General features: G+C 37.4%; 1 protein-coding gene across 10 annotated transcripts in view; it reads left to right on the forward strand.

The window, feature by feature from the left end:
* Positions 1-1,484: 1,484 nt before the first annotated feature.
* TTLL7 (tubulin tyrosine ligase like 7) overlaps positions 1,485-21,301 on the forward strand; it is a 147,567-nt gene continuing 127,750 nt past the window's right edge. For 8 of the 10 annotated variants that reach the window (XR_004289915.1, XM_032361722.1, XM_032361730.1 and 5 more), the window contains exon 1: positions 1,485-1,588. The gene's annotated coding sequence lies outside the window, so the exon portion shown is untranslated. Of the gene's footprint in view, positions 1,589-13,859; positions 13,944-16,446; positions 16,541-21,301 lie in introns of all 10 variants that reach the window. The other 2 variants (XM_032361723.1, XM_032361724.1) reach the window with 2 other exon arrangements.

A 21,301-nucleotide genomic window follows, 5' to 3' on the forward strand; every position in this document is an offset into this window, starting at 1 on the left:
CTAGTTAAAAACTCCAGATTGCAATGTTTGTTCTGCCACTCATTAACTATGAGACGTGAACCCAGCACAACAAACTTTCTGACCCAAGTCTATTTTAAAAATAGCAATGATGTCACCAGTTTTACAGGAGTTTTTAGAATAAATGAAGGATTAAAACTGGAAACACTCAGTGTGGTCCATAGCAGTGCTCAATTATGTTAAAAAAAATTATGTTAACTCAAAAAAGGACAAAACCTTAATTCAGAGTAAATGGTTTTTAATTAAAAAGAAATCCTTAATTCAGAGTAAATGGTTTTTAACAGTGGAAGGGCTTTTAACAGGTATTTGGAGGGTCTTTACCCCCGCACCTTTAAATTATATTTTAAAGGTAGTTGTCTTCTTTTTTTTTCTTTCTATAAGGAAAACTATCCACTTGTCTCCACCTTCATCATGGTCTGAAATGAACCTGCTTGAGCCTGGGTGTGAAAGGGGCAGGGACCACGTGAGTGCTTTCACAAAAGTGTAAGGGATGTCGTGGCAGGAACTTCTCTTTCCAGTTCTATAAAAGTTCATTTCATATAAGGGTATGATTTCCTCCTCACTCCCAAGACACTAATCTTTAAAATGGTGGAAAGTGAACCTGAAGTATTTTTGAATTTGTTGAATCTTTTATAGAACTGTTAAAAGGGTTTCCTAAATGTACATTTTCCAACTGTAGTGGTTCAACATTTGTGGAGCAGTAACTCTGTGATTCAAGACTGCCCCTTACTTTCCTGTATCTACCAAGCACCTATTGGATGGGGGGGGGCTCATTTAATTTTATTTTCTACCTCTCAGGCTGGGCTTAGATACCTTTTAATTCTTTGGTCCACAAAGATGCTTAAGTAAAAGATCCAAGGAGCCCCTTCAAGGACCCAGATGTCCCTCTCTGTTTTGTGGCCAGACGTCTAGAGTAAGATATGCCCCAGAAACCTGCGCCATAGGGCCCCACTCTGGAGCAGGAGGTGGCACGAAGGCAGGGCTGGGCCAGCGCCCTTTCGCATCTCCCCAGTTGGGGACACCGCCCAGGCGCACCCGTTGCTAGGTCCTCTGTTGGCCGCGGTCTAAAGGAGTCCTGAGCGGAACCAAGGCGGGCCCGGAGGGGGGTGCCCGGAAAAGAGAAGGGGTTGTTGTGTTCAGTCAACAGTCAGGGAGAACGGCTGCTCCTCTGTTGGTCGCTTCTGCCCCCAAGCCCTCCCGGCGCTGCTGGGAGGCGGAGGATGCCCCTCGTTCTTGGTTCCTCCCAACCGTCGCCGGTCCCCGGCGCCCTCCACGTCCGCCCCGCTCCGCACGTCGCGCACCCCCGGTCGCAGCCCGCGAATGGTCTGGCCCGTCGGTAGCCGCCACCCCCTTCGGCAGCGACAGCTGCTCCAGCTGCTCCGGGTGGAGCGCCGGAGCCCCGAGCCGTGGCTGCTTCGGGCGGCGGGCGGGCGGAGCGGAGCACCGGACCACCAGCGCAGGCTGCGGGGCCCGGGGGGCAACCGCCCGCGGGAAACCGGGAAGCGGAGGGGCCGCGGAGGGACCGCCTGCAGCGGGGGGTGACGACCGGGGCTGGGCTTTCCTCACCCCGGTGAGTACCTGCTGCCCCGATCCTCCCCGACCCCCTTTCACTGCCCCCACCGCCCGGAGGTCTTGGCCCCCACCAGGGACGGGCACAGCCCTAGGGACACTGGCTCTCGCGGGAGCGGCGGAACCGGGAACTGCTACTGTTAGGACTAATGATTCAGCACCATTCGCGCCCTGAGAGGGATTTGGGCAGAATGGGGGAGGGTGTGTATGAGGGGGAGGGAGGGGGGGCGAGGTCAGTCGCTGTGCTGTCACCTCAGTGTCTAGGCTTCTGAGGTACCACCCGGGCGGGTGGGGTCGGGTCGGGTGAACAAGGAGGCTCCCTGCTGGCTTGTTCCGTAATTCCGTCTTTTTCCCAGAGCGTGGTACCAACCTCTGTGAGTGTGCCGTGCAATCTTTAAAGTGTGTCAGATTAGTGTCTTTTTCCCACAGGCGAGTGAAGTATGGGGCCCTTGTCTATACCTGTCAGTTTCTTTACTTCTTGCTCCCTTGGGTACCTAATTGAAGCCATCGTCCGCTCCGTTTTTGATTGCATAGCATTCCCCTGCTGATGTGTGAAACAGATGCGGCGTCCAAGTTGTCTTGTTCAGAGTGGGTTTGCTTGGTCTTGGCAGAGGAGGAGAAGATGTAAGGGAGGTAGGAAATAATACTTTCAGAGTCTGGACACTTACTTTTAGATGTATTATTTTATTAAATCATCACAACTACCCAGAACCAAAGGTGGAAAGTGAGGAGCCTGGAAGTTAAATTACATGCTCAAGGTCACAGAACAGGAATTTGAATACAAGTCTCCCTAACCCCAAAGCCCATGGATCTTCCTCTGTATTACAGAGCTGTGTGTCCCAAATGTAAGCGAACATATAGATATTAAACAAAATTAGATATTAAACAAAATTAGATATTAAACAAAATTAATTTTCCATAAGAGTGATCTCAAACAATTAGCAACAACCTGTAAACTTACTATATATGGAATTATTGTTCTTTTAGTAAGAAAGGGCTTTGAATTATGTGGGAAAAAAACCATTTTCTTAGAGAACATATGCCAAAAAATATCCAGACAACATTGCAAAGGAGAGCTAGGTCTAGCAGATGTTTAACGCGTTTTTGGCAGTGATATGTGATGAATGCTCAAATGTTGGAAAAATCAATTAGGAAAGTAAAATAAAACAAAACACCTGGAAGTGTTTTTCTTTTTTAAAACTTAATGGAAACATTTGCAAAAGAACAGTTATCTAGTTCATGAGGTGTGTGACTGAACTGTTTTTGTGGGGTGTGTCATCCCCTGATAGGGTGACTGATAAACTCAGACTGATAATGTTATTTGATTCATTTCTACTGTGATTTTGCATAGTAGGTGATAACTCTATTTTACAGACTAAGTAACTGAAATAAAAGGTTCAAGATCACATGGCTAGTAAGTGGTGGAATCTGGACATTTACTTACAAAAATATGTGATTTGTAGCAAAACGTAGTTCTGATACAGGGAAACTGCATTGATTTGTTTTTGCTCTGCCCTTCAGAGTCTATAATTGTATTGACCTGTATACTCCTTCTGAAAAAATAATGGAGGCTGGGTTTTTCTTTGTCTGTTGTTTGGCCATTGGATTTGCTTTCATTTATGATTTATATATTCTCCCTTAAGATGTGAAACTCTTCTTGATGTCTCCGGAGGCAGGTTGCTATAGTACAAATGCTCATTATCTCCAAGTACTGGAAGAGTACTTGATGGCAGATAGGAACGTAATCATCTTAGTCTGTCATTTCTAAAGTATTGAACTATTTACATTGAAGAATTATTAATGAGGATATCGAGAGACTAAAGCCCATTGCCTAAATAAGGCCATAAAACGGAGGTAGAAATTTATATATGTTGTTCACACAAGGCTGTAAGAGTAGTAGTATCATGTGATGACTCAAATTTGATTTCTTGGAGGTCATTTCTTTTTGTTGATTATGTGGTTGTTGACTATATCCTGAACCTCAGTGAGGCATCTTGCAGTCCAATCTGTTTAACTATAAGGAGGATGGCAGACTTGGTATGAGTAAATAAGCAAAACTACGATCTCACTGCTATTTAAAAAAAAAAAAGAAAGAAAGAAAGAAAGTGCATGTCCTAGTGATGGTCAGCAGGAACATTTTTCTTTTTTTAAATTTTCTCAGGGTCCTGGGATCAAGTCCCGCATCGGGCTCTCTGCTCAGCAGGGAGCCTGCTTCCCTTCCTCTCTCTCTGCCTGCCTCTCCATCTGCTTGTGATTTCTCTCTGTCAAATAAATAAATAAATAAAATCTTAAAAAATTTATTTATTTATTTATTTGACAGAGAGAGAGAGATCACAAGTAAGGAGAGAGGCAGGCATAGAAAAAAGAGAAAGCAGGCTCCCTGCTGAGCAGAGAGCTGGATGTGAGCCTTGATCCCAGGACCCTGAGACCATGACCTGATCTGAAGGCAGAGGCTTAACCCACTGAGCCACCCAGGCACCCCAGTAGGAACATTTTAAAGCAGAGGCAACACATTTTATTTAGAAGACATTACCAAGTCTGAATATAATACCAACCTGACTTTAGCACTGCATCTTTTCTCACTCTTCTCTCTCTCTTTCTATATAATGTGTGTATTTGTTGAGTGATTACTGTCTGCAGACCTTTCAAACTCTTGACTTCGAGGAACTTAAAGTCTAGCTGGGGAGGTATTTACTTACACATGAATAAATAACAAAATAATTAGAATTGGCCTAATACCAGGGAAAGGTGGTGCTATAAGTGCTATATGAACCCCCAAAGAAGGAGAAATCATAGAGGCTGATTTCATAAGAGAATCAGAAACTCTTCATGGATGGAAGTGAATTAAATTACTCTGCCAGATGGGAAGGATTTGCACAGGAAAGACAAAGCCAGACAAGGAAATTCAGCTAAGTGCTCATATACTGTTTGAATGCACAGTGACAAATCGTGAAGAACCTTGCATATCAGGCACTGAACTCTGCTCCGCTCTGGTAGTCATAGATAGGGAACTAGCAGTGTAGGTTACTTAGCAGGCCAAGTTTCTCTTTGGCTGGTCTTGCTCACATTCTCCATATTCCTTGTTCCAACTGCCCTTCCAGAAAATGCTTTAGTTCCTGGGTGCTAATATGAAGAGGATTCATTGTCAACTGAACCCAGAAAGAGTTTTCTACACAAGTAACATTTTTCCTTTTTCAAAGAAACTTGCCCTTTTAAAAGTGTTCCCTTTCCATTTTAGAATTATGAACAATTTACAAACTATAAGAATATAAAAAGGAAAAAAGATCACCATACTTGTACTAAAGATAGGCACTATTAATATTTTGATATGGTTTTGATATTTTCTTCCACTCTTTTCTGTGCATGGTTTTAATCATGATATTTATATATAACTTTTACAAATATTTTTACTTTAAATTTTATAACATTAAATTTTACTTACTTACAACTGGAAAGTAAACTTTTAAAATATCTACGTATTTTTCCATTAGGTAGATGTACGATATTTCTTAACCATTTCTCAGCGTTGCTACATTTTTGATGATAATAACTAACACTGTGGTGAACGTCTTTGTTCATAAACTTTTTTCTATATTTTAGAAGTTGGTTTCTTACTACAGAGCCTCAGAAATGAAATTTCTGGGTTAAAATATGAAATCTTAGTTCAATTTTTTTTTAAAAATTGAGGTATAATTGACATATAACATCAGTTTCAGGTGTAACATAATGATTTGATACTTACATGTATTGCAGACGATCACCACACTAAGTCTAATAAATATCCATCACACAGTTACAGTTATTTTTTTCTTACGATGTGTAGTTTGACCATTTTATGCAACTTTTGAAACTCCACTAGATTCTGTATGTTCTTTGGATATCACAAATTATAAGATACTGGCATATTGTTAATTAACTAACACTCCTATTTGTGGGTCCTCAGATTATACTTTTTCAGGCACTCTCCTCTTTTGATTAGAAAAACTATTTTAGTCATGGCTACTGGGCAAAACAGATGAAAGGGATTAAGAGGTACAGACTTCCAGTTATAAAATAAATAAGCCATGCAGATGAAAAGGACAACATAGAGAATATAGTCCGTAATATTATAATGACTTTGTATGGTGACAGATGATATCTCTACTTATTTGGTGCAGTGGTGAGCATTGCATAATGTATAGCATTGTCAAATCACTTTGTTTTATACCCGAAACTAATGTAATATTGTCTGTCAACTGTACTTCAATTACAAAAAAAAATTCAGGAGCAGTGGGAGAAAGGCAGGCAGTTGGGGCCTGAGGAGAGAAGATACAAATGAAGTGGGAGAGCATGTTTGGTGAGTTGGCAAGAGTTTATAGTCAGTGAAGGGAATATATGATGGACTACCTTCTGGTTTTAGCATTGTCTTTGTGGGCCTCAATTTCCTTCCCTCCATCCTCCCTTCAAGTATCTACCCCCACCCTTATGTCTTTCAAACTTCAACTTCTTCTGTCCTCCTGTATCGGTATCCTGGCAATGTAAAGCACGTGAACTTACTCTTGCACTCTAAGTTTAGAGAATCCACGTAGGTGAGGGTGGGAATTTCAAACCTCCTTTCAGTTCTCAGCAGAAGCCCTGGTTACAAAGTACAAGAGAGTGTGGTGGACTTCGACGACTTCTGCCCGCTCTGCCTTGTACATTGCTAGAGACAGCCTCTGAGAACAGTGGCGTTTGGGAGACACAGAACATTCCCAGCATTTCCCCTGAGCATTCAGATGCTTCCTTCCCCTTGTTTCCAGTAACCCTCTACCTTCCCCTTGTTTCCAGTAATCCTCCACTAAAGGAAATTCCTTAGAAGGAGGAGAGAGATTATGCCTCCCTTACTCCCACAGTTGTGATCAGTGACACTACCTCCTTTGCTTTAGCTGGGTCTCTTATTCCTCTGAACAGTCTCTCACCTGTGCTTCCCCTGGTCCTACCCCCATCCTACTTGGAATATCAGAAGCCATTGAGGCAGGGAGGCCATTAAGAGTCACTGGGGACCATTGGAAGTAGAATCACTGGGATATGAACGCGCCTTGAGGGCACAAGTATGGAGCATATGCAGGTTTTTATAATGCACTGTTAGTTTTGGGAGACCTGAAAGGAAATGAAAACTGAAGCATCAACTTTACAAATCCAAAATAGTACCCCCCTTCTTCGGACCTGACAGATGATTTCTGGTGGAAGTTGGATATTGAGGGAGAATTTGTCCTGTGCGTAGTTGAGACTTGTTATTTAAAATAATTTCCTTAAGCTCTTAGAAAGTGGCAAATTTATTTCCATTCCTCTTAGGTATTATCTGTCAAAGTTGAACTGGGCTTAGCCAACAGTTTCCCTAGGGTTAACGTAAAGTAAAACAACTTAAATTTAAATATGCTTGCCTGTTTTTCTCCACTACCCTTATTTCTGTTAATTCCCATTTAACATTATTTGTTTACACACTCCCACCATAGTATACATAGTCGTTGACAAAGACAAAGTGTTGGGATTGTTTGGGCTCTGGGGTGGTGAGTGATAAAACAGTTTTACTCTTTTTTCCTTCACTTTTTGTTGCAAGTGGCTGATTGACCTATGTTCCTTTGACTCCTTTGAAGGTTTGGAATTAGGTGGTTAGGTGATCACTGGGTATTCTCTGAGGCTGACCCAGGTCTGAGAACTCCTTCCCTTTGAAATTGATGGTATTCTTGGTTCACTGGGTACATTGAACCATCCATGTTGTTGGATTTTTAAAAATTGTGTTGTGGCTCCTGAGTTTCCAAACTTCTATGTTATTTTGTTCTTCTGCTTAGCCATGTAAAATGGAACATTATGTTTGACAAAGGATTATTTCAAACATTTCTATCTCTTTTACCCACTACTTTGCAATGTCTGGCCTATGTCACATCTAATTCAGTAAGATGGCATTAGCTTATTTTTACACAAATTCTCCTTTCTTCTCCATTAGTGTATTTTTGTGAAATGGACTTTTTAAAGTAAATTGAACATTTGTAGATTTGGAAGATGGATCAGCAGTAATCCAGGCAACAGCTTCAAGATTATTTTGAGGCTTTTTGTTAGATTAGAATTTTAGAGTGCTTAAGTATACCTCTCTTTTAAGGTAGTACCATGTTTCTTTTGTAAGAGAAGTGATCTTACTTAAAACTTTTTGGTGTAAAATCTACTTTAATTGATGTGGTCCTAATACTCAGTTTGATGGGTTTTATGATATGGATGACCATATGTGTGGAGTATTAGAAGTTAGCAACTATGGATTTAATTTGAATCATTATGTTTAATGGGAAAATTTTCATGTGTAGTTTTGTCATTATTATTTAAACTATTTTTTCAAGGTACTTAATAAAATCTGTAACCATGTGTGATACTCATAGTGATTGCTTAAAAAATCAGGACAATAATTTTAGCACACAACTCAGTTTATATTTAGAATCAGTCAGTCTGCAGTTACCCAACAAATATATGCTAGCAAGCTACTTTATGGAGAGGAATGATAGAAATTGGACACTTTCTATAATCAGCTCAATTTACATGAAACCAGATGGGGGCATTTTTGTTTAGCTTTAGGTTTGATCACATGCAAGATGATAACATTTAGTTACTTAGTATGTCTCAATTTAGAATACTAAATATTGTTTCTTAATTTCAACAATAAAAAAATCAAGTGAGAAAGAGAGAAAAAGAGGTATGATTTGTATGTCCATAGTACAATTAAAAATTGATCTACGGGGCGCCTCGGTGGCTCAGTTGGTTAAAGCCTCTGCCTTTGGCTCAGCTCATGATCTCAGGGCCCTGGAGTCGAGCCCCGCATCGGGTTCTCTGCTCTGCAGGGAGCCTGCTTCCTCCTCTCTGCCTGCCTCTCTGCCAACCTGTGATCTCTTGTCTGTCAAATAAATAAATAAAATCTTAAAAAAAAATTGATTTACAGCTGCCCCTTTAGATACTAATTTTGATAATAGATGCTCATATTTACTATTATATATTAACAAAAGAATGACTTTTATTCATTTAATTAATAGTTTTAATAGTTTTACTTCTTTTAGGATATTTGAGGTAAAAATAATTTGTCAAATTCATTGAACATTCATTCATTCATTCATTTTTTCACCCCCTTATATTTTTTAAGTAGGCTCCATATTCTGTGTGGAGCCCAATGCAGGGTTTGAACTCATGACACTGAGATCCAGACCTGAGCTGAGATCAAGAGTTGGCAGCTTAACCGACTAAGCCACCCAGGTGTCCCCACTGAATACTTTTTAAAATCTCTGACATCTACATTTAGTCCACATCAGCATACCCCTAGGTCAACACACACATTTCAACCCATTATTTTTTGAAAATCAAAACAAGTTATTTCTGCAACTTGTTATAAGAATTAAAGGAAAGTAGACATCTTAAATATTAAGGAAAGTTTGAAAGAGGGGTGATCATGGGGCACCTGGGTGGCTCAGTGGGTTAAGCCTCTGCCTTCAGCTTAGGTCATGATCTCAGGGTCCTGGGATCGAGCCCCTCATTGGGCTCTCTGCTCAGCAGGGAGCCTGCTTCCTCCTCCCTCTTTGCCTGCCTCTCTGCCTACTTGTGATCTCTGTCTGTCAAATAAATAAATAAAATCTTTAAAAAAAAAAAAAGAGGGGTGATCAGTGCTTCTTAAAAATAAGGTGGACTGTAAGTGTGTGGAAAAGCTTTTTCACTTGTCGAAAATCAGTGCCAAATGAGTATTTCAGGAAGAAAGAAAAGTTTACTGCTCCATATGTGAGGGGGTTGTCATTTCAGAATAGGAGGCATTTTCTCTTTTTTAAAAATTTATCTTGGGCATAGAATATGTGATAGCTATTTTCATCCTCAACTAAGGAATTAAACGTTAAATGTGTACCTCATTGGTTATAGTATAGCATATTTATTTCAATAATGTACTTAAGAGTATATCTGTGAATTTTGTTTTTAGAATCTATAAGGAACCAGAATAAATATAAATATGAAGTAAGATCCTAAAGTGTAGCTCCTTTTATTTTTTTTTAAAGATTTTATTTATTTGTCAGAGAGAGAGAGAGAGAGAGCGCAAGCACAAGCAGAGGAAACAGGGCGAGTGGCAGACAGAAGGAGAAACAGGCTCCTGACTGAGCAAGGAGCCTGATGAAGGACTGGATACCAGGACCCTGGGATTAGGACTGGAGCCGAAGGCAGCAGCTTAACTGACTGAGCCACACAGGCATCCCTAAAGTGTAGCTTCTATTGGGAATAAAATTAAGCAAATAGACTTAGCAATATCCATGTTTATATATATATTTAGATCTCTAGATAAAATTACCTAATGATCCAGTAGTTTTCCTCCCTTTGATATAACCGAGCATATTATGGTATTATGAAATTGATTATCATGCTTTCCAGAAGAAAAAGGTAATAATTTTTTCTTTCAGAGTAAAATGAAAATATTGTGACTTATGTATTTTTCTGGGTGATTTCTGACATTTTTTAGGGATTCCACAAATGCAGCTTTTTCTTCCACTTAATATTTAGTATTTTTTTTTAAAGATTTTATTTATTTATTTGACAGACAGAGATCACAAGTAGGCAGAGAGGCAGGCTGAAAGAGAGAGAGGAAGAAGCAGGCTCCCTGCTGAGCAGAGAGCCCAATGTGGGACTCGATCCCAGGACCCTGGGATCATGACCTGAGCCGAAGGCAGAGGCCCAACCCACTGAGCCACCCAGGCACCCTATTTAGTATTATTTTTATATAGTTTTTATGGTTATAAAAAACACATGACATAAAATTTACCGTGTTAACCATTTTTAAGTACAGTTGGTAGTGCTAAATATAATTACATTGTTGTGAAACAGATCTTCAGAACTTTCTCATCTTAAAAATCTAAAATTTTATACTCATTTAACAACCTTCATTTCCTCTCCCCAAGTCCCTGGTTTTTATGAATTTTTTTTCTTTTTTTTATGAATTTTAGTACTTCTAGGTACATCATATAAATGAAATCATACAGTATTTGTCTTTTTGTGATTGATTTATTTCGCTTAATGTAATGCCTTAAGGTTCATCCATTTTGTAGTATATGTGAGGATCGCCCTCTTTTATTTTATTTTATTTTTTTATTTTTTATTTTTTTAAAAGATTTTATTTATTTATTCGACAGAGATCACAGGTAGGCAGAGAGGCAGGCAGAGAGAGAGAGAGGGGAAGCAGGCTCCCTGCTGAACAGAGATTGCTGATGCGGGGCTCTATCCCAGGACTCTGAGACTATGACCTGAGCCGAAGGCAGAGGCTTAACCCACTGAGCCACCCAGGTGCCCCTCCCCTCTCTTTTAAAGCTTAATAATGTTCCATTGTATATGTAGACCACATTTTGTTTATACATTCATCTGTCAGTGGACAGTTGGGGTTGCTTTCACCTTTTTGTCACTGAAGATAGTGCTGCTATGAACATAATTGTGCAAATATCTCCCTGAGGCCCTGCTTTCAATTCTTTTAGATGTATACCCAGAAGTAGATTACTGGATCACAGGGTTGTTCTATTTTTAAATTTTTGGAAAACTTTCATACTGTTTTCCATAGCAGTTGCACTATTTTACATTCCCAACAGTGTGTAAGGATTCTAATTTTTCCACACACACACCAGCACTGGTTATTGATTAATTAATTGATTAATTGTTCTATTGCAGTCATCCTAATGGGTATGAGGTGGATATCTCATTGTGATTTTGATTTGCTTTGCTCTAATGATTAGTGCTATTGATCATCTTTTCATGTGCCTGTCAGCTGTTTGTATATCATCTTTGGAGAAATGTCTACTTAGGTTCTTTCTCCATTTTTTAAAAATTTGGTTATTGGATTTTTGTTTATTTGTTTTTGAGTTGTTGGAGTTCTTTCTATATTCTGGATATTAACTCCTTATCAGATATATGATTTTCTCCTACTCCATAGTTTGCCTTTGAACACTATTGATTGTGTCCTTTGATGTACAAAAATATTTGTTTACTATAGTCCCATTTTTCTTTTTTTGCTTTTGTTGCCTATGTAGCATTGATTACTTTTAGCATTTTAAAATTGTATTCACAGAATTGTTCCAAGTTGCTGTTTACTAATTCTTTCCTACCTTATTCTTTAAAGCAAACATGATTATTTTTGAGATTATGGAATTATGATGACTAGTGTAATTATTCAACAAATTAAACTGAATTTTTAAAGAATTTTTTTTTTGAGGAGTCACTTTTTAAAATGTCCAATGTGAGAATTTAGTTGCTTTAATTTAAGCATATGTTAATAGGAATTGTGTTAAACCTGTACAACAATTTAGAGAGACTTGACTTATTTACTATGTTCATTCTTCCAATCTGTAAACATGGAATGTCTTCAGGATTTAGGTCTTCTTTGATTTTTTTAATTAGCAATTTATAATTTTCATTATACAGATATTACCCATGTTTTGTTAGAATTTTTTTTTTTAAAGATCTTACCCATTTATTTGTCAGGAGAAAGAGAGTAAGAGAGAACATGGGTGAGCACAAGTAGGGGACCAGCAGGCAGAGGGAAAAGCAGTCTTCCTGCTGAGCAAGAAGCCTAGATGCCTAACTCTGTTCCAGGCCCCTGGGATCAGGACCTGAGCCAAAGACAGATGCTTAATCAACTGAGCCACCCAGGAGTCCCTTTGTTAGAATAGCCTAATTATTTCATTTTGTTTGAAGTAACTGTAAATGACATTCATTTTAACTTGTTTCCATTTGTTTGTTGTCAATACATAAAAATGCAGTTGGTTTCCATGTATTGATTTTGTATCCTGAAACCTTACTGAAGGCACATTCTGGATCTAGGATTGTAGATCATTTGAGAATTTTTTTTTTTTCTTTATCACCTGCAAACCAAGACTCTTTCTTTCTTTTCAGTCTGTTAAAATTAAAGTACATCTTTAATTGTTTTTCTTGCCTTATTGCATGTGCTAGAAAATCTAGTATTGCCAAATAAGAATGGTGAGAGTGGACATCCCCGCCTTGTTCCTGATCTTAAAGGAAAATTATTTGGTATTTTACTGTTGAGCATGATGTTGACTGTAGGATTTTTGTAGATGTTCTTTATTAGGTTGAGAAGATTCCCCTTCTGATTCTCGTGTACTGATACTTTTTATCCTGAATGAAAGTTGAATTACATCAGATTTATTTTTGCATTAATTGATGTGAACGTATGACTTTTTCCTTATCCTCTTGATATGGTGGAGTACACGGATTAATTTTTGAATATTGAATTAACCTTGCACACATGGATTAAATCCTTTTTGGTCATATAAACACATCACACACACACACACACACACACACAGTGTTGCATTTGATTTGCTAAAATTTTATTAAAGGTTTTTGCATTTAAGTTCATGAGGGATAATAGTTGTAGTTTCCTTTCTGTTGTGCTTTCTTTATTTGGGTCTGCTTATTAGAATACTACCAGCCTCATGTGCTACTAAGAAACTACAATTCATTGAATTTGGGTGTTGTTTTAAATCCAAATATCCACAATTACCTGAGCAGGCTATTAAAATACTTCTTTTTCCACTACATATCTCTGTGCAGCCAAATTTTTCATGTACTTCCAACAAAAACAACTTCTCAGAATATATGCAGAAGTGGATATGAGAATCTGCTCTATGAAGCAAGATGTTAAAGAGATTTTAAAAAGTACAAAGCACTTGGGGCACCTGGGTGGCTCAGTCTTTGAGTGTCTGCCTTTAGCTCAGGTCATGATCCTCGGATTGAGCCCCACATTGGGCTCCCTGCTCAACTGGAAGCCTGCTTCTCCCACTCTCTCTGCCTCTGCTTGTGTTCTCTCTCTCTCTTGCTGTGTCTGTCTCTGTCAAATAAAAAAAATAAAATCTTAAAAAAAATAAAAGTACAAAGCACCACTTCTTTCTTTCTTTCTTTCTTTTTTTTTTTTAAACATATAGTTATTTAAAAATAAAATGTTTCTTGGGGCTCCTGGGTGGCTCAGTGAGGTAAGCCTCTGCCTTCGGCTCCTGTCATGGTTTCAGGGTCTTGGAATTGAGCCCTGCATTGGGTTCTCTGCTCAGCAGGGAGCCTGCTTCCTCCTCTCTCTCTGCCTGCCTCTCTGCCTGCTTGTGATCTCTGTCAAATAAATAAATAAAATCTTTTAAAAAATGTTTTTATTGATACACAAATGGTTTTCAACATATATCAATTTTAGTTTCTAGTAGGGTAAATATTAGTAGATATAACCTACAAAAACTAAAAGTCAAAATTTACAGAGTGTGAAGAGTTCCAGTACCAACAGAATTAGACTCACTACCAAGACAACCAAGACAAGGAGAAAAGTAAAGCCAAAGGCATGGGTATGTGCCTCTCCCACTGGCATTGGTTTTACCAAGTTGTTCCATGTGTTTGTTTTCCTTTTTCTCTACTAAGACTTATAACTAAAGATGCTTTTTCCTCCACAATGACTCACCAGTATGTATTCCTTTCCCCAAGGGTAAATATGATAAAAAGACCAATAGAACCTTACAATGTAATCTTTATGAAACGAAATCCCTCAAAATTATCTGCATTCTAACTTTAATAAATCCACATATAGAATTATAATGTTAATTCTGTGATTGCTTATGCAAGGAAGAAGTAATTTAAAGTGTTTTGTCAAGAATTGACTCAAAGATAGTATAGGAGATATTTGAATTATTGTCTTTGATTTTGATTATTATAAATGGTTTTTCATTTGTACTTTTCCCCTAGTACTTTATTGAATATAATTTATTTATTGTATAATGTATAATTTGGAGAGTTTTTGCAAAATAGCATTTGAAGATACATAGTTCATAATAGGATGAACGTATGAGATTTTTGAATCTGAGAATATCAATGAAGAATAAAATAAGATGAAAGGAACTAGGAGAAACATTAGCTCATAAAATCCATGTTTGAAATCCTGTATGTGTATTAGAGCTGGGCACACACTTAATTTTGAGTTTTCTAATTTCCAGGCAAAGAGGAAAACATGAAAAATGTGATGATTGAAAAGCTCATCCATGAGAAAAACAAACCAGTTGCCCAAGAGGAACAAAGCTGTTCCTGTCTTGAATCCAGAATGAATTTTTTCCTATAGTTTCCTTAAAAGTGGATTCAGTATAGTGTAATACAGTTTCCTCAACACTCTTACACCTAAAGTTAGCAGGATTCATTGGGCCATTTTTCATAATGTCCTTCATCTAGGCCCATGATGTGGCTTTGTGTCTTTGGGGGGAAATAACCTCTTGAGATCTGATTATTTTCTTCTTTAACCTGATAATAACATCTATCTTGGTAAAGATTGTATGTGCTCAATAAATAACTATTCTTTTTCTTAAAGCAGTTCTGTTAGGGTGGCTGTGGTGTGGGCCCGGCACGTAGTCTCTGATAAGCTGGCTTCATTCAGGAATGGACATTATAGTGTCTCAAAGAATGAAAGTTCTGCATATCTTTTAGGAATTCCTTCACGCATATTATTTTGAGGGGCAATGCATTTGAGGCTTTATTCCCTCAAATTAATTTGTTTTCAGTCAAGTAAAGAATCCCATGATTTGAGAGTCTGCTGTGTTGAATGACGGGGTCTTATCAAATTTCTGTTACCTAACTAGAAGGCTGTTGCAGATCTGCACTAAAGGAATTACCCTAGGCTAGTTTTAAAACTTCCTCCAAAGTCAGTTTTGCACCACAGAAGTGGGTGATGGAAGTCCCAAACTTATGATGCAGAATGTGGCTTCAAATGCTTATTTAAGGTGGCACTGTCTTCTTTACAATTAAAAGACATGGAACTACCACTTCCACCTTTCTTGTAGAGAAACATAATTTTTTTTTCTTCAGACCAAATTATTTTTTCTACAGTGTTTTTAAAACCATCAGTCAAGTCTCTATAGAGGGAGGCTATCTGGGAGGCCCCAGATTGTTGGGGTCTGGTAAATTCTCACTTAGTAAAAGTTGAATTAGGCCCTAGATTTTTTTGAACAGAGCAATAAAATTAATTTGTAGTAATTTTGCAAACATTCCGGAAGGTTCATTTTCTTCCTTAGTAGTCTTTTAAAGTCAACTATCAAAACAACGTAAATCAGTGTTTGATTTTTTAAAATCTTTTGAGTCCTTATTAGAGTAGAATTTTCTTTCAGTAGTAATCCCTTGAGAATGCCTTAAGCAAGTCCTACAGTTCCTATCCATTTTCCACATCATTAAAAGCCATCTGGGGTGACTCATGAGGACTAACTCAGATTTCACTGGTTGTCTGCAGTGGCTAGAGCACACTCCCTTCTCTCTGCTTCAGTGAAAAGCCCAGATCTTTCTTGTCCAAACTAATTTAGTAGGTTCAGAGTCAAGGTCAGTTAGGTACTTTTAATATGTGTTGAACTAATGAATGAATTAGGATCAAGTTTATATCCTAGCCCCCTTAACTATTTTGAAATTATAGGCAACTAATTTGATAATAATATAGCCAAATGTCTTTCACATGAGAAATTTCCATTTTTATCACTGCCAGATTAGAATGTCCAGGTTTTAATAAAGGCTCATTTGTTTATAATATATACATAATATAATTCTACTAATTATATAATTATTAGATATTAATAATTACTAATACATAGTATTATATGTTAAATAAAATAAATTTTAGTTCTCATTTACTTCGCCTTCTACAAATATGAAAACACCTCTTGCTTTATTGGAATGCTTTCTGGTATACTTTTGATTTAAACCGATCCTTAAAAAATGAGTTATAAAATGAATTAGAAAAGCTAATTATAAAAATATTGAAAGATTAAAGATTAGATTTATACCACCTACTTATTAATATTGCTTTCATGATTGGATTTGTAGTTTCTCATAGGAAAGCTGTTTGATTTTTGGCAAAGAGCATTTCTTCTCTATGATCTATAAGATCTCCAGTATACCATTTTAAAGAGTGATTAAGGTGAGCAACCTTTCCTTTCTTTTCTTTTTTCTCATTTCTTTTCTTCTTTTCCTTTCGCTTTCTTTTCCTCTTTTCTCCTTCCTTCCTTCCTTCCTTCCTTCACTTACCTGTCTCATTTGAGTTTCGGATATGGTTCTGGTTTAGGGTCCCTTGGTTGGGTTGCATTCTTTAATTTGTAGATTCTTAGCTGAGGAGTCAGCTAAATGGAATGGAAAGCTGAGAAAGGAGAGCTGCTTTGGTTCATATAGGCCTCCTGGGCACATTTGTAACTCAATCTCCCTTTCTGACTGGTGTCTGCATCATTTTTTATCCTGATGGCCCACTTAAGCAGTTGCCTCAGACTTCGTAATAGATAAAGGGTTATTTTAACTCTATGATGTTTAGATATGTAGTTGGTAGGTGAGATAAATAGTATATAAAATCTAATGCACTGAAATGAAGAAAATAAATTCATTGTTTTGTTATAGGCTACCTAGAGCGAGTTACATTTAAAGTTAGAACTTGAATATTTAGTGTAGTATAGGTGAAATAGTCACATATAGGTGAAAATAGTCACACCTTGTTTCACACTACGGAAAACAAGCTTTCCTTGTTAAGGAAAACAAACAATTCATTGTTTTGTTATAGGCTATCTAGAGGGAGTTATGTTTAAAGTGTGAACTTAAGTATTTATCATAGTATAGGTGAAATAGTCACATAACTCTTTTTATTGGAATTAGATGACTGAGGAAAACATTGTTGTATCGTAAAAACATGCCTAAGTTGTCCAGTCTTGGGACCATGGTATGGCTTTGGAAATTATTAATTGTACCTTCCCCTACCTCTTTTTCTGGTCCCAAAGTACCACATTTGAGTTAAGATTCAAATGTAGCAAGTTTTTAGTAATGTCTACATAGAGTCCTTCTGTCTGTGCTCCAAGAGGAAATACTTGGCTTGTTACCAGTTCTTTACCCTCTTTGGGCATCACCAGAGCTGTGGATGCTGCAGCCTGTTTCTTCCTAAGATGAATCAGCGATGCTGCCTACCAGTCAGCTCCAACCATGGCTGGCTGTTGACTCTAATAGATGGGCCCATAATGTTATGTGAAGCTGCATGATGTAGAAGGTCATAGAACCATTTAATTGGGGCCAAAAATTTGAAACAAAGAAATGGTATGTGGTTTTCTTTTTCACATTTTAAGATTGCATAAATTTGTAACTATAAAATTTAAAGGTTAACTTTTCAGAAAGACTGGCAGTTTTCAGACTTTGCAGAAAGACTGAATTTTTCACGTAGATTACTGAAATAGATTTTATGGAGCATGCTCTCTGGCTTTCTTCCAATTTTAATTTTCATTTCTGTCCTATTATAACTTTAACTTTCTTCTAATGTTAAATAAATTTTAGTTCTAGTTTATATAAATTTATATGGTTTTTTTCTGTAGCTACTTGGAACTTACTAGATATAGTGGATGATATCTGTTAAGTCTTAATTATTCAGATTATTATGATAATATTTGACTTTTGGCTGGCCAGGAATATAAGATAGTAAACTCATATGTTTTTATATTTGTATATTTATACTTATATATGTGTATATATAATATTTATTTTAAAGTAGCTTCTTGAATGATTAAATAGTCCCAACATTTCAAAGACTTAAAATACCTTTATTTAAATGAATATAGATGATGAAAACTTTGATGGGATTAAGAATTTAAGATCAAGAGAATAGATTTTTTTTTGGTTCTTTTGGATTTGCATTTTAGCAAATTTTTTTTCCAGTTATCATTCATAAAATGGAAACATATCACAACTTATTTAGCACATTTTATTTGGTAAGTACTCAATAAATTTATTTAATTTAATAGCGAGTGTAGCAATAGGAATCGGAGAAGGTGATTTAATATTAGAATAAGATAAGAGAGTAGGTTGGTAAAAAAAAAAAAAAAAGAGTAGGCTGGTAAAAGCAATGTAAACCAAACCAATAGCCCTAATTTTAAAGTTTGTCTTCTTTCTTGTTTGATATAGGCTTTGGCAGAGAAAACTATCATCTAGACTAGGTGTGGATAAGCCAGATGTTAAAGTAACTCTAGTGCTAATTTGTGATTATTCAGGAAGATAGAAGATGTGATTCATTCTTAATTTATATTTTGTATCATCAGAATTTCATGAATAAAATAATAGAGACTTGCTGTCCCTAATTGTTAAAAAAACAAAACAAAACCCAAAACTAAGCTGTGCGATGTATCAGGCTCTTGTTTTTTCATATTTCTGAGAATGAGAGACACCGCTCTTTTTTTTTTTATTTTTATTTTTTTAAACTTTTTATTTTTTATTTTTTATTTGACAGAGAGACAGCACAAGTAGGCAGAGAGGCAGGCAGAGAGAAAGAGAGGAGGAAGCAGTCTCCCTGCTGAGCAGAGAACCCGATGCGGGACTCGATCCCAGGACCCTGAGATCATGACCCGAGCCAAAGGCAGCGGCTTAACCCACTGAGCCACCAGGCACCCGACACTGCTCTTTTTAAATCAAATACTTTAAAAATATAATACAGTGTGGTTGATATTGTTAACAGTAGTTAACAACAGTTAATTCTGCCTAGGAGATAGAAGAAAAGGAGGGGACAACTAAGCTGTGGTTTGAATGCTGGGTAACAAATGAAGACATTCTAGAATTAAACATAAGTGTACAAAATTCACAAGATGAATAACAAGGGTACCTGGCTGGTTCAGTCATGGAGCATGTGGCTCTTGATCTAGGGCTTATGAGTTTGAGCCCCACATTGGGTGAGAGATTACTTAAAAATAAAAAAAAAAAATGAATAGTGTTTTCAGGATTGTCTTTTTATCCTATGATTTTATCCCAACTAGAATAACTTTTAAACATTTGGCTGCAACTCATGGTGAGAAATATGATTTACTACTTGCCATATTACACATTACACACACACACACAAACACACACACACACACATACATACACACACTCATATACACACACAGAAATAAAAGTTTCAAGACTCAGTACTTACAGTTAATACTTTTTCTATTACATGCAATATAGTTTGGCACTGTTTCATTTTTATCTATTCTATTATTTAATTAAAAAATGCTATTGAATCTCACTGAATTGATTTCATGACCTTCTGTGGGTCAAGGTTTGTTTTTGAAAGCAAAACAAAAACAAAATCCTGTACCAGAGTTCAGAATTCATAAGGAGACCCCTTTAATACCACTGTGCAGATTTGCAAAACAACTAGTTGATTTTTTTTCTCAGCAGAATTTGAAGATTGTAAGAAACAGACTGATGGCCTTAGGATATTTACAACTCAGAAGGCAACATAGTATAGTGCGAAGGTTTTGAGAGTTGAACAGATCTAGGTCTTTGGCAAGTTACTGTATCTCTCTGAGTCTCAGTTTCCTGTTTTGTAAAATAGAAGTAATAATACAGTCTCTGAGGACCATGGAGACCAAGAAAAATCAAGGGAATCCCACCTCAGGTTTAGCCTTAGCATAGGTACAGCCATCTTAGCTCCGGCAGCCATCTCAGACCCGTGTGCCCAAGGGCTGAACTTTCCACTACTTTACTTTAGTTCCAGGAAGCCCCATCCTACTTTAGTTCTAAGGACCCCCACCCTATTTTAGTTCCAGGAAGCCCCACCCTGCTTTGGTTCTGGAGCCCCCCACCCTGCTTTAGTAACAGGAACCCATAAATACCCATGCCTTAACTAAGCTCAGGGTCCAAGTCCCTACTCACTGTGTAGGGTATACTTGGACCCAAGCTTAAGCTTGTCGAATAAACCCTCCTGTGACTGCATCGGTGTTGGCTCCTTGGTGGTCTCTCGGACGCGAAAACTCGGGCACAACAAGGACTAAATAAAATAACATATCTATTTAAACAGCAGTTCTCACACTTGGCTGTATATTTAAATCACATGCAAGCATTAACAAGTTTTTGTGCCCAGGCTGCATTCCAAACCAATTAAATTGGACTGTTTGGGGCTGGGACCCATCCATCAGTATTTTTTTTTTTTTTCTTTTGAGACTTAATGTTTCCTGAATAGCAACTCTCCATATGCCCTTTCCTTCATGTCTTAGCAGCTACCATTTCACCTGTGTTTCCATTTGTTTGGCTTTTTTAAATACCTCATAAAGATGGTATGATGCAATGTTTGTCCTTAGGTGACTGGTTTATTTCACCTAACATAATGTTCTCAGAGTTCATTTGTATTGTCATATATGAGCAAGACTTCTTTCTTTTTTAAAGCTGAATAATATTCCATCTATATGTATACACCACATTCTTTTATCCACTCATTCATCCACTGATGGACCTTTAGGTTGTTTCCACATCTTGGCTTTTGTGAATCATGCTGCAGTGAACATGGGAGTGCAAATACCTCTTTGTTGTAACCCTGATTTATTATATAACTTGGATTTAACTTATTTTAGATATATACTCAGAAGTGGGACTGCTGGGTCATAGGGTAGTTCTCTTTAACTTTCTGAGGATTCTCCATACTGTTTTTCACAGTGGTTGTACCATTGTATATACCAATGACATCATGCAAGAATTCCAACTTTTCTTCATCCTCACCAACAGCGGCTGTCTTTTGTTTCTGTTTTTTATAATAGCCATTTCAGTAGGTATGAGGTGATAATCTCTTTGTGGCTTTCATTTTCATGTCCTAATAATTAGTGATGTAGAACATCTTTTCATACACCTGTTAGCCATTTGCTTGTCTTCCTTGGAGAAATGTCTATTCAAGTCCTTTGCTTGC

Source organism: Mustela erminea, chromosome 10, assembly GCF_009829155.1.
Source record: "Mustela erminea isolate mMusErm1 chromosome 10, mMusErm1.Pri, whole genome shotgun sequence".
NCBI lineage: Eukaryota > Metazoa > Chordata > Mammalia > Carnivora > Mustelidae > Mustela > Mustela erminea.